Genomic DNA, 14,147 nt, shown 5'->3' with positions numbered 1-14,147 from the left:
CAGAACCTTGGTTTTTTCAAATCTCCTCTGAAAGGACCTCCCTTCTCACACAACCACCAAACTTCATGGCACTCAGTTTATCAATAGCAGAAGAATGGTTGTTCAAGGGAGTCCAGGTATTTGTAGCCCAATGCTTGCACAACAGAAGGAACTGGATCGGGTGGTGCTGAATACAGTTATGGAAGATGCCTTCAAATCCTGCTTCTGATGCTACCAGTCTCCAGTTGCCACAGCTCAGATGAACATCCTCCTACCTTGTTTCCTCTTCCCAGAATGAATGTACCACTCACAGATTCATCCAGCTTTGATACAAAATTGATGTGGATTTTGTGACTCCCTTTTAAGCCAGTGCTGATGTCATTTCTTTGAGTAACACTGAACTTCCTTCTGCAGGGAATACAACAATAATCAGTTTGACTGACCTTTGAACTGTGGAATATGTTTCTGTTGTAAACTTGGCTGGACTTTCAGGAGAGTTCCCCTTCCCTTCCAGCACCTAATTTGTGGTTGCTCCATTTAGCTGCCCAAAAGGGGAGCTGAGCTCTTGAAAGATCCTTGTTCCCGTTCACTACGTGTATGCAGATGTCACAGTTACACAAAGAAGGCTACCATGTAAAGTTGAGTCTCTTGACTACTGGGGTGATCTGAATTTGCCAAGCTGTTATGTTTAAGTAGGTGAGATGGGTTCTAGCATAGCACGGGAAAGCCAGCCCAGCCCATGGTATTCAAAGGTGGGAGACAGTGTCAGAAACTAACAGCTATTGTGACAGGCTGGTGCTGTCTGAAATATGTATTAAAAAAAAAGAAACAAGACACTGTCCCAACGGTCATGTTTAGAATTATTCAGTGCAATTTTCTTTAGACATGTTAATTTACTGTGATCACCAGGTTGACATACGCTGTTTTAAGAACTCGCTTCTTCTCCTTCTGTTTCACTGATTAAAATGCACTATCAGTGTTTTTGTTGTTGTTAGTCTCTGTCATTGAAGGAGTCTTTTTTGTTAATGTTGTTGTGCTCTCCCATTGTTATCAGCTCTGCTGATTAGTTGTTGCTGCAAGTACAGTAACTTTGCCTTCAGCAGTGTAAGGCTATTCTTGCTGGGGAAGATTAGTTTGCCTTTTCACCCTTGCAAAATTTAGTTACTGTACTGCTTATAGTCCTCAAAAGTGTATTCTGCAAGGTAATTATAAGTACTTGTGACAGACTGCACATGAATATCCTCTTACAATGCCATCTCCACATGCAGTTCACAGAAGTAATTTACTAAATACCTAGTATAGAACTATATATTAGATTTTAGTTAACACTGAGACAATTCATTTTATGAGTGGGGGTTAATACTTAAATCTAGAGGTTCGTCGACAGCGCCATTTCATAAATAAACAAATAAAAATGATAGACTGTTCTGGTTCCAAATGTGTCACTATGGCATGTTTTATTAATGATTGCCTCTCTTTTCCCATCTATAAAATGGGTGTAGCACCACCTAATGCCCATCACTTGTCATGAAGCTTGTTTAATTGGTACTTTGTAATCTTCTGCTGTAAATTGCTATACAGGTGCAAGATATTGTAATTGCTTATTAATTCAGATGCATAATCCAGGAAATGTCTCTTTTTTACAAAAAAAAAGAAGACATTTTTTGGTTTGCCTTTTAAAGGAGTAGTATAGACCACAAACTTGCATTAAGATTGTGATACCAATAGAACCTAGGATACTTGAAAGAGAAGGCAAATATTCCATCTTTATCTTTTGTGCCAAGGAAATATGACATGTATGGTGCTACGTAATGGCACCAGTGGGTCCCTGGTGTTTGGGGCACAATGCGAGGAGTTAACAGAATGTTAGGAACCATTAGGAAAGGGATGGATAATAAGACAGAAAATATTATAATGCCACTGTATAAACCTATGGTACATCCACACTTTGAATACTGTGTGCAGATGTGGTCACCCCATTTCAAAAAAGGTATATTAGAATTGGAGAAAGTACAGAGAAGGGCAACAAAATTGATTAGGGGTATGGAACAGCTTCCATATCACGAGAAATTAAAAAGACTGGGACTGTTCAGCTTAGAAAAGAGATAACTAAATGTATGTGTGTGTGTGGGGGGGGGCTGCAATATGATAGAGGTCTATAAAATTATGAATGGTGTAGAGAAAGTAAATAGGGAAGTGTTATTTATTCTTTCACATAACACAAGAACCAGGGGTCACCCAATTAAATTAATAGGCAGCAGGTTTAAAACAAACATAACGAAGTACTTCTTTGCACAACGCACAGTCATCCTGTGGAACTCCTTGCTGGGGAAGTTGTGAAGGCCAAAAGTATAACTGGGTTCAAAAAAGAAGTAGATAAGTTCATGGAGGATAGGTCCATCGATGGCTATTAGCCGAGATGATCAGGGCGGTGACCCCATGCTCTGGGTGTCCCTAAACCTCGGAGTGCCAGAAGCTGGGCCTGGACGACAGATGGATCATTCGATAATTGCCCTGTTTTGTTCATTGCCTCTGAAGGATCTGGCACTGGCCACTGTCATAAGACAGGATACAGAGCTAGATGGACTTTTGGTCTGATCCATTATGGCCATTCTTATGAGTTAAAGACAGAATTTGAGGATTGCCTTTGGATTGCTTTTTCTTATTGGTTTGTATTTTGAATATAGTGGGGTTTTGTGTGTGTGTGTTGAGGTAGGGGTGGAAGGATATGTGTCTACTAGTAACATCTTCAGTCTGATTCCTTTTAAATCTCTGTAGAGGTGCATGTGTGCACATTCTTTACAACTCCCAGAACACATGCTTCAGCTTGTGGTCTCTTAATGTTGTTCCTCTACTTGTAAGCAAGGACATTCTTAGCATTCTTTCCAATTTGTATCGTGGCTACACAACATCTAATTATATTTCTTGACAACAACTAGCCAGGGAAGCTAAGAATTAACATTATAATGGGCCTTAAGATTTTGCAATTACTCAAAAATGATCTGTGTGGGGCCTGTAGAACACTTGGCTAAGTCCTGTCAACATCCTTTCTTGTTGGAGAGAGAAGTCTTCATTGTTTCCGCATTGGAAAATTGACTTGCAAATTCTCCATGTGAATTTATTGCAGTTACTATTGAGCTAGTAGTATATAGTTGTGTGGTGACTGGGTCTGATCCTTTAATGACTTCACACATGCGAATAGTCTCACTGAAATTTAGGATTACACTCACCAGTGAAGTATCAGAGGGGTAGCCGTGTTAGTCTGGGTCTGTAAAAGCAGCAAAGAGTCCTGTGGCACCTTATAGACTAACAGACGTATTGGAGCATGAGCTTTCGTGGGTGAATAACCACTTCGTCGGATGCATGTCACCAGTGAAGTTATTCACATGTGTAAATCTTGGGGTGTTTACTACAAAAGGGCCCAATCCTGCAAAGTGTTTGTTAATAGAATTCCTTGCTGTCGCGTAGCATTTGTAAGACCAAACTTCATTCAAATGAAAGACTGCTAGACTGTACAAGGCTCTCTGACTCCACGGCTGTTTCAGCAGACTCCCAGTTATGAAAATATTTAGCACAGAGCCTGTTGCTTAACAGCCGGAAAAATCCATTTCCTTTTTGCTTCGGAGGTAGCAGCTGTTTCACTTCCCCAAAATCTGTTTGATTTTGTTGTTAGCTAAAGAGTTGGGGTTTGTTTGTTTTTTATTTTTCTCTGTGGGGAGAAAAGGAGCAAGGGTAGATGTGTGATCAACCAAAGTGTGATCTCCTAGAAATGCAGCCGTGTAAGTATATTAACGTGCATAAAGAGCTAGAAAGATACTAGAGAGGGATGGAGGACAGGTAAACAATGAAGACAAAAACATTTATACTAGAATGGTTTTATTTTATAGTTCATATAGTACCACATAAGATCTTTTACCATAAATGCTGTGCAGTAACACTTATTAGTCATTTGTTTCTGGTAGGACACCATTTAATATTTCTGTCTATAATTTGTATCTGAAGTTGCCAAACAATTCTAAGATTGATCACCATGTAAACCTACTGTTCCTAGATGGTACGATACCTAGATGTTTCTGTCTTCTAACTCAGTTTAATTCCATAATTACATGATAATGCTGGACTGTGAAATTGCATAGTGAGTATCTAGGAATTTATCTTCGCTCTGTATAAAATGGCACTAGTATTTCCAAACAGGGGCAGCCCTAAACCTAGAAGAAGCTTTAGGTCCCAATCCTTTGATCCTTACTCAAGCAAAACTTCCACTGAAGTCAATTGGAGTCTAGCCTGAGCAGGGTAGCTTATTGTAGCTTATTCTTTATAATGCTTATATCCATATTGTTAGAAGTACAGTTGTTCTATCTCTCCCTCCCGCTCAGTTTGCAGGCTTGACGATGTCTCTAAAAAGCATATGCTGACTAGACATGAATGGGCAAATCCAAACTTCTGGAGCCTTGCCTGAGTATCTGGGTTGCATGCTGAGGCACAACTCATGGGGAGAAGATGGGAAGGAGACCTCCGCCCAAATCTGCAGACTGGCATCAGATCTGTTTCACTGAAAGAAGGAAGGATCTGACTCACCAACCCTCCCCCCCGCCCTTCACTCTTTATGCAACTCCCCAGATTCTTCCCTTACAAGTCTTCGGGTAGAGGAACTGCACTGATGTGGCCTGGGCCTCCTCTGCGTACCAGAAATGAGGTAGTACAAACATTGGAATTTAGAAACAAAAACAAAACAAAGGTAAAAATCTTTAATGGATGCTTCCATCCAACGGCTGCTGTATTGTGGCCCTTGGAGGCAAGCCACATGGGCAGCACCCACTGGCATCAGTGTGCCCACACCATAGGCAACACATGGGATTGAATGATCAAGATAACTTACCAGATGCATCTGGGGGAATCTCAGCAAACTTTGAGTGGCCTTTAGTTTTGGTCTTTCCAAATTAGCCTAGAAATCTGCTCCCTTTTAGGAGAGAGCACATTCTGCTGTAAATCGATGTCATCCTTTAATTGGAATGAAATAATAGTTACTACTTAATGCATATGAGCAACAATGCTGTTCTGGTTGCCTAGCAGCCAGCTAGACACACTGGAGAATAAAAAAGCCTGTCTGACTAAGCAATGTGGTTGGAGCTGGTTTTTAGGTTTGCGGGTGGAACCTGACCCAGGGAGCTCATATTTTAAGGATGGGGAGGAGGTGGGTGGAATTTCCCATTAATGGATATTTTAGTTCTAGCAGGATCATCAGTCTTCCCCTCCCCCCTGTTTTTCCTCTTCAGTTTTTAATGCTTTAGAAAAGGAATGAGAAAAATCTCCAAATTCAGTGCAAGAAAAAGCCAAGGACTCTCTTCCTTGTGCAGTCTGGAGATTATTAGTATTTCATATTTTTTCAGGATACAAGTCCGCATTTGCTGCAAGCTCCATGTGTGCTAGGAAGTGGCTGCTGTAGTCATCTTGGCCTAAGCCATCCACCCGCTTGCAGAAAAAATAGAGAAAACTGAGACTTTTTCATCTTTGTCTTTAGAGCATCTTTGTCTAAGAGCGTTTTTTCCTCCTGATTTTATATATACAAAAAGTTGGACTGACATGGTACATGCATAGACCTATTTCAGCATTGCCAACCCCAAGCCTTCAAAAATCATGAGTCGGACCCCAACAAATCATGCGACTGGTTTAGAAATCATGAAATTTTAAAAACAATAAATTTTTGGTTTTGTTTATTTGCCCTCCGGTGTTGGAGCCACTAAATTTTATATTTTCAAGCCTTTTTTTTACACAATCCTGAGGGCTAGAAATGGTTGGTTGGTTTTGTTTTGTTTTTAACAGAAGCTGAGATTCTCTAGTAGTAATATGACTCCGGCAACTAGGGCTTTAAGAAAAATGCCAAATTTCCCCACACTTACAATAAAATTGAAAGAGTGGACAACACTGCTATTTTAATGTCCTTGGTTTGGCCTTGTGACCTTTTTAATGATTTTAACGCTGGAATGGGGCTGACTGACTTGAAGGACTGATCAGAGTCTTTGATCCAGCCCAGGTCAGTAGTGACTACTAGCAGGTACCATTTCACACTGGCACTTGGCAAAAGAGTTGGTTGGTCTCAATTTAGTTTCTACCAGAGAGTTGTCCATCTATTGGACCCGTTCATTGGCAGCCTTTGTCGAAAGGCTAAGAATTAGCTGGACGTAGAGAGCAAACTCCCCCCCTCTCTATGAGCTGGCTCTTCCTGGTCAGAGCTAAGGCACGTTGGTGAGGGCAGCATGATGGAAGGTCATGCCACTTTTGCTTTCTCTCCTTCAGGGTTAAATAGAGGTCTCTGTTCTTCAGTTTTCAGCCTAGCACCTTTCATAGAGTTGTCAGGGGTTCCCTGTTTTGTGTTACCCTTTGGATCCCTCGTTTTGACGTTATGACCTACACCTCCATTCCTCTTTGTTCAGCTTTTGACTCCCATACTTAGTTAAGTCATGTTAAATCACCTGACAGAAAGGGCCTTTCCTTGCTTTGGAGTGGGCTCTAACCATTGATCCAAGTCATCAGACAGGCTGGCACCTTTCACCAAAGTTCAGTTCCCACCTCCTCCCCAACAAAAAATCAGCTATGAAGGCTGGAGGCTCTAGTGATAAAGATGCCCACTGCCCACTCAGAACACTTTTAAATAATGTTTTCTAGGACTTGGCATTTGACTGGTCCAAAAATAATTGGTCAATTAACCAGTCAAATATTGGTCAGATAATGTAAAAAAGTCAGATATTTTAAACCACTAATTTATTTGTAACAAAAAAGAGTAAGGCTGCATGATCTCCATCAGGCCTAGCCTTAAATACATATGAATGTGGAATTACAACACAACATGTAACTCAGAAAAATGTGAAACACAATGAAATGACGTTCTAAAAAATGAAAGAATGGCACCATGATGCAATCAGAAAAGTAGGCTGCTGCCTACATCAGGGCATTTTTGCTGGAATATTTGATAATATTTGACTGTTGCCAAAGAATTGGGGGTCAGCTGACATTATTTGACCAGTCAATTGAATGGCTTGCCAACCTTAGCATTTTCTTCTTCACACTCCAAGTCAATCTGCTGAAATAACCTGAGCAACATCAGGCCTGGTTACAGCTTATTTATACATGGCTGACTATTATAATGCTAAAGGATCTTATTCATAGATGACCCTACGTTTTTAATGTCTCTGTGCTGTCCTGTATTGCTGGATATTCTATTTCAGTACCAAAATTTACCATTAAGGTGAGTGTTAGAGATTAGTTCATGATGATATATCAGGCCTGATTCTCCATTACCCTTCACCTTGTGTATTCATTTACACCTTTGCAAAGTGAGTGTAAAAAGCATATTGGTAACCGGTCCCAATATGCATTTTGTCCCATTGCTGGTTTTATGCTTTTGGCGTATGTCCTCCAGTTTTGTCACCCCTTGCTTCTCTCTTGCCGTTTCAGTGGCCCTGAGCTCTGCTGACCTCCTGTCTGATTTACAGAGATAGGGTGAAAGTCACTCCAGTTTCTGTTAACACCACTTGGAACATCAGCCAGAAAGTGGTCACATGCTCCCTCTACAGTGCTACTAGGCCAAGTCATTCGTGGGAGCAAAGGACTGAACTCTGATTTCCCCCTCACATGGGATTGAACACAACTAGATGGCAGAAGATTGCTGAGCGCGTTGATTTGTGTCAGTGATAGTCAGTGATAGTATTAAAAAAAGCCTATACAGTTCAAGCATAAAATCTTAGTTCAAAGCATTAAAGCACAGGTTGTTCTAGGGAGTTTAATGCAATGATTTATGATCCTGTGGATTTCATTTCTGCTACTTATGATTTCCTGTTGCAGAAGAGAGAATGCCTTACTGTAATTCTGGCATGTTACATTGGAAGGCTGAGCTATCATTGGATAAGAGTCTGAAAAAAATCTCTTCCATTTTCATGACACGTTATTTAAAAACTCCTAAAAATCTCAAATATTTAGAATTAGCAACTTTTCCTATAAACTTAGCCTTTCATGAGTGTGAAGATGAACCAATGTCATGGTGACCTTAAAAGTGAATTAATTTTGGTTTCAAAGTCTAAGCTATGGGACAAATGCTGCACAGACACAGCTCCCACTGACTTTGGAGCATCAAAGAGCAGCCTGTGGCTTTAAGAATAATTAGCAAATGCATCAAAACTTTTATGTTTCAGTTCATGCCATCGTACCTATGATCGTGTTCTTATCTAGCAAAATAAAAATTAAAAAATATCCTGTATTTTTTTTTTACCAGCCATCTTAGCTCTTGCCTAAAACACTCTGTAAGACTTTACTTATTATGAGCAATGAATTCCAGCTTCAAATCTCACTACAATAATGCAGAATGTGGAGTTCAAATTAGTTTCACATGTTCACAGAATTCTGGAAAAAAAATATTTTCAGTGCATTTCTTCTCCGAAGCGTTACAGGACACAAAAACAGGCAAAAACTTTCTCCTCTAGGGCTTGTTTGTTTGCATGGTAGTTTTGTTTTTGCACTACACTTGCTGTGTTGTAGCCTATACTGTATACTTCCTGTAGAAGCTAGAAGAGGAGACAACTGCTTTCATAATGACTAGTTATTATCACCTCAAAGAGAGGTTAATTTGTTGATATTTTTAAAATAAAAGAGGGATTTAAGTGCTTCTTTCCTCGACATTTGCTTCTAAGAACACTGTCTGCCTGGACTGTTTTTATTATTTCAGAATAAATAGAATAAACCTCCCCCCTCCCCCCACCTCCTTAGTTACTATAGAAAAGAAATTATTTATCAGTCCTCCCAGGGCTTCTGAAAATAATCACTGACATATTAAGTGTGTTTTCGATCTGGTTAATGTGTGATGCAGGGGGGATAGGCTGGGGGATAGCATTGTTTGGTTTGGGAAGTATTCTCTCCGTCGCTGAGCAACCAGCCCTTGGAAACGGGAGTGGACTGTGTCACCCATAGCAACCGTTGTTACTCGACAAACAATGTGGGCCAGTGCAAACAGAGCCAAGACTGTAGGCTCCAGTTTTTAATTGAACATCTGCATGTGTTTTTCTCTGATTAAACGGTGTTTCAGTTTGATTTGTCTGTGACAGATATGCTTGGGCCAGTTTTGTGTGGTTATTTACAAAGTGCATGATTATCTTGTCCAAATTAATGCCTTTTGTTTATTCTTATGTGAAGTTGAGAGGGCATTTCCCCCTCCCATCTCCTGTAATCCATAAAAATAGTCTCAAAATAAGAACCCTGAGACATTTCTTGGTAGAAATAGATAAAGTTTCCTCCTGGCTGGGTATGTATTGCATAATTACTTAAGGTCTCTTAATCAGCTTGATAAATTATAAGCACAATCTTGATATATCAACATTGTGACATGTGAAACTTTTATTTCTTTTTTAATCCCAGTTTTGTGTTGCCCTTTATTGCATATATAAAATGGAAGGGGTTTTGGTTATCTGAATCCCTATTCCCCTCCACAGATTTGGAACCAGAGAGGTGAATGGGTCAAGGCTCCTCTTCTAACCCACAAAACATTAGAAGAATTTTTTTCCTGGGTAAATGATACAACATAGTATTTACTTCAGACTCGGTGACACAGTTGTTAAGGTAGGACTGTTAGACCAGTGCATAGTCTCGCAGGCTTTGTCTTTTCTTGTTCATCTGGAATGCAGTCAGTCTTTTTACCATTCTAACCCAAAAGGCTACAATGGCTTTTTCTAACTGAAGAGCATTAGAATGTGCCCTACAGAACTGCATCTCTAGTGTAGCTAAAGCAGCCCTTCCATTCTGTCTTCCTTCCATGAAGGATCACATCTCAGTTTATGGCTAATACAATAAATAGCCTTGTATTTTCCTTTTTACTTGGGTGGGTTTTGTTTAGCCCTGAGTGTTACAGCACATGCCTAGTTACCAAAAGCCTAATGAACAGCTCCAAGGATCTGAACAGGCTTTAACTTTCCCTCTGCTTGTAACGGAGCAACAGTCTGGAAAGTGATTTCTCTTGTTGCATTATTCGCATTTGGTCCTGCAATGAAACAGATGAAGTAATTAGCAATAGGGCCGCCCAGGTGGGGGCAAGTGGGGCAATTTGCCCCGGGCCCCACAGGGGCCCCGCGAGCCCTGGCCCAGCGGCAGTCCGGGTCTTCGGCCAGCATTTCAGCGGCGGGGGGTCCTTCAGTCACTCCGGGTCTTCGGCGGCATTTCAGCGGTGGGGGGGCCCTTCAGTGCTGCTGAAGACCCGGAGTGACTGAAGGGTCCCCCGCCGCTGAAATGCCGCCAAACACCCGGACCGCCGCCGGGTGAGTACAAGCGCCGCCAGCCCCCCTGAATCCTCTGGGCAGCCCTGATTAGCAACCCGTTGTGACTGGTGCCGCTGGGACCACAACACACAACCTGGGACTCTGAGATGAATGTACTTTTAAAAGTGATAAATTCAGCTGGAGAAAGTACATATTATCACAGAATTATTATTAATTTATACATTTTAAAAAAACTGTTACAAGAAGAGTTTCTCTTCAGCATCTCATTGGTCTGGTCTGATACCCTGGTCTGATACCCTGGGTGGACTTTACCATGCAGTCTGAAATTCTTTTAGTTGGTTGGATGTGTTTCTTTGAACTGGCCCAACCCTTCCCAGTTCCACTCCATAATGGAACTGTCTCTGCTTTGTTTGGGCTATACCTGACAAATGGGTTTTGAGCTTAGTTCAGGCTTCAAGAGGAAGCAAATCTATGTCTCATGTGCAAGTGGGTAGGTTGAGAAAGATGGGACAGGGAGGTCACCCAGGCAATTTAAACGGACAAAGGAAAGAAACTTGCTCCCAGTGTCAGAAAGTAAACAAGACTGCTTACCCGGCCTGGAAAAGGGGCTTTAGGAACTTTTCTCTTAAATAAAGCAGTTCCTTAATTGATTCTATCCTTGCTTAGTCTGCCCTGACTGACTTTTGAAGCTGTCCAGCACAGGACCAGAGTTTATGTAATAATAATACGCTGCCATTTGCTCATCCTAGATACCATATTTTTCAAACCTTTGCTGCCCCTGTGGTAGAATCTCTCCCCCAAGAGCTCCAGTTTGCTGGGCCAGTTGCTATTTTAAAATCTAATTTGAAGATTTCTTTTTATGAATGACCACAATTTATGTTTGTGGTTTGTTCGCCCGAACTCTCTGAGCACTCATGAATGGTGCTATGTAAATATAAATAACAATAATGTGTTGGCAGGAGATACTTCTGTGTTTGTTGTTCACCTGATAGGCATGACAGGGACAGCTGCTGCTGCCCACATCTAAATTGAAATACAGAACTGAGCCTTCTGCTTCACACTTAACTTGACCAGGGGCTGGCCAGCTTTCCTGCTCACTTAAAAAAAGATTGTCTGACCTAAACAAGCATAAACCAAGTACTAATGACCAGATAAGTTTAGATCAAGCTGGTCTGTTGGAGTCAAAATAATAGAGCAGGAGTTCTCAAACTTTTGGACTGGTGACGCCTTTCACATAGGAAGCCTCTGAGTGCGAACCCCCCCCATATAATTTAACCCCCCCCTTTTAAATATATTTAACACCTTTATAAATGCTGGAGGCAAAGTGGAGCTTGGGGTGGAGACCGACAGCTTGCGACTCCAACCCCCATGTAATACGCTCGCGACCCCCTGAGGGGTCCCGACTCCCAGTTTGAGAACCCCTGAAACAGAGTGAAATGCTGTTTCTCACTATGTGTAATCATCCTATAGAATTCTCTGCCATAGGAGAACCTAGAACAGCAGGGTTTGAAAAGGGGGCTCAGTTTTATAGCCAATATTTGTAGTTCTGCATCCTAAAATGAGGGTAATCAAATTTCACGTTTAAAAGGATAAGTTGATCACCACATGGCTCAGGAAAGAGCTTTCCTCGCCTTGTGTAGTGCATTGCTCAATTAGCCAGGGCCATTTTCCCCTTCCCACTTCCCTTTGAAATATCAAGTACTCTTCACTGCCTAAAGCCGGATACTAGACTTGAAGGACCAATGGCCCGATCCTGTGTTCCCGTCCTGTCAATATCATCTTGTTACATGTACAGTGCTATTTTCCTTTCCCCTCTTGTCTCATTGTGATGTGATAACAGTTCCTGTGTAGTTTGTATTGAAGTTAAATATGATTACCAGTATGAGGATCTGAAACCTACTAATTGGCACCTGTGTATCCCATGCCCCCTTCCAGAAATACTGTATATCCAAAAATAAGGTTTCCCTCCAGGATTTTAGTAAAAGAAGGAAGGCAAGTCACGACACAGTCTAATTGTCCTTTCCAAAGTGGGAGATGTTTAGAAACATGAGAGGCAAGCCTGTTCAACTTGCTTAGCGTTAGTACTGTGATTCGGGAACGAGGAGGGGCAAATAAGGGTATGCTAATTTCTTTGGGCGAAACCTTGGAGGCTTGGAAAAGGGAAAGAACAACCCGATTACCTAGGGCTTCATTGTTTCTGTAAACTTTCATCCCAATCTATTTACTTTCAATGCAGTATGTGTGGTTATAGTATGGGACACTGTTGGGTACTTGAGTCCAAAGTTCTACAGAAGCTAATCGTTATTAGACATGTTTGCAAGTGTATAATCAATAAATACCATTTGTCTGTATTTAGACATTCCTCTGCAGTATTTGCAACCTAAAATTGTGCTAGTGGAGAAGAAGGTAGAAATTGAGACTGACTAGCTTATTTTTCTTTGTCCAAGAGAAGAGAAGCTTAAAGAAAGAGCATGAATGGTGAAAAGTGAATTAGATCTTTAAAAATCTTCCAATATGAATACTTTTCAAATGTTTCTTGTCACGCAGGTGAGTAATTTTTAACCTGACAATGTGTCTTAAAGATGTATAAAAGTGTATTTGAAGAGTAATATGTTGATTTATAGACTGCTCTTGATTAGTAGCTGTGTCATTATCATAGATACAGGATAAAGAAACTATATTGAAAAGAAGCTATGTCTTAAATATAAATGTATGGAAACAAAAAAAAATAGTTTGAGACTGCAGCACTTTATCCATCTGCTAACTTTCTCATGACCAGTAACTACAATTTAAAGGTGAACTGAAAGGCCTAGGCATACTGTAAATCTGAGTGTGTGGTTCTGGTTTCCCCAGCTACAGCTGATAACCCCACTGACACCCAATACAGCACAAGAAGTTGCATTTCTCATGCTACATTAGTTGTCTTCAGTTGTAGCAAAAGAAATCTCTCTCTGAAATCAGGACTTGGCAGGCCTATAGAAAAGGAACAGACTTATTCATGTATTCATTTATCAAGCATGCTCAAGTCTGCATATGTATTGTATTAACAATTTGGGAACTGCTTCTGTGTCTATCTTTACAAAAAATTCAATTTTCCTTTAAAATTAGAACCCTTAATTTTCTGTTACTTAAAATATCACTAACTTTCTTTTAAGGGCACTTTGTTTTAGTCAGTGGAGTACTGTGGTTGGATGAATGGTTGGACAGCACAGTGGTGAGACAGACAATGAGAGTTTGGCACCTGATATCTCTTGCAGTTAGGGTGACCAGAAGTCCTGATTTTACAGGGGCAGTCCCGATTTTTGGGTCTTTTTCTTATATAGGCTCCTATTACCCCCCACCCCGTCCCGATTTTTCACACTTGCTGTCTGGTCACCCTACTTGCAGTATCATTTTTGAGTCTTCTGAGCCCTGGAGTTCAAATAGTTTAGGGTATTAGCCTAAGGTTGAAACTCAGCATGGTAGCAAACTGGGTGCGTGCTCATTAGCTTCTGTCCTTCTAAAAGCCACTGAAGTGGTGTGTTCTGGATATGGCTACTAGAATTCAGATCTGAAGGAGTTAAGTTCTCCTTCTGACATTTTTAAAGTTCTCTTCCTTAAAAAAACGAAAAGCATGTACAATGGATCACTTTGTGTATGGGAACTTCCTTGTGATTTGACTGCAGCTCATAGTTACTCTCCTTGCATTTAGGTTTGAGAGACCACACGTGGGGACTCATCAACGTCCTCCTGGCAGCATATGCTGTTGCTGCTTCTGCCACACAGTCAACTGACTCTTAAGGAAACCCCTCTTAAATTATCAACACAAAAAAGTTCCTAGCACTCTTCCACATCAGTGAAAGGGAAACGTAAAGAAACAATGAAGACCATTAAATTTCCCTGGCTCCATGATAATATAATATCTATATT

General features: G+C 40.8%; 1 protein-coding gene across 5 annotated transcripts in view; it reads left to right on the top strand.

The window, feature by feature from the left end:
• RFX2 (regulatory factor X2) overlaps window positions 1–14,147 on the top strand; it is a 97,906-nt gene that overhangs the window by 20,934 nt on the left and 62,825 nt on the right. The window lies entirely within an intron of this gene.

This window comes from Mauremys mutica, chromosome 24 (genome assembly GCF_020497125.1).
Source record: "Mauremys mutica isolate MM-2020 ecotype Southern chromosome 24, ASM2049712v1, whole genome shotgun sequence".
NCBI lineage: Eukaryota > Metazoa > Chordata > Testudines > Geoemydidae > Mauremys > Mauremys mutica.
Note: the sequence above shows the minus strand (reverse complement) of the source record. Positions and strands in the feature narration are given on the sequence as shown.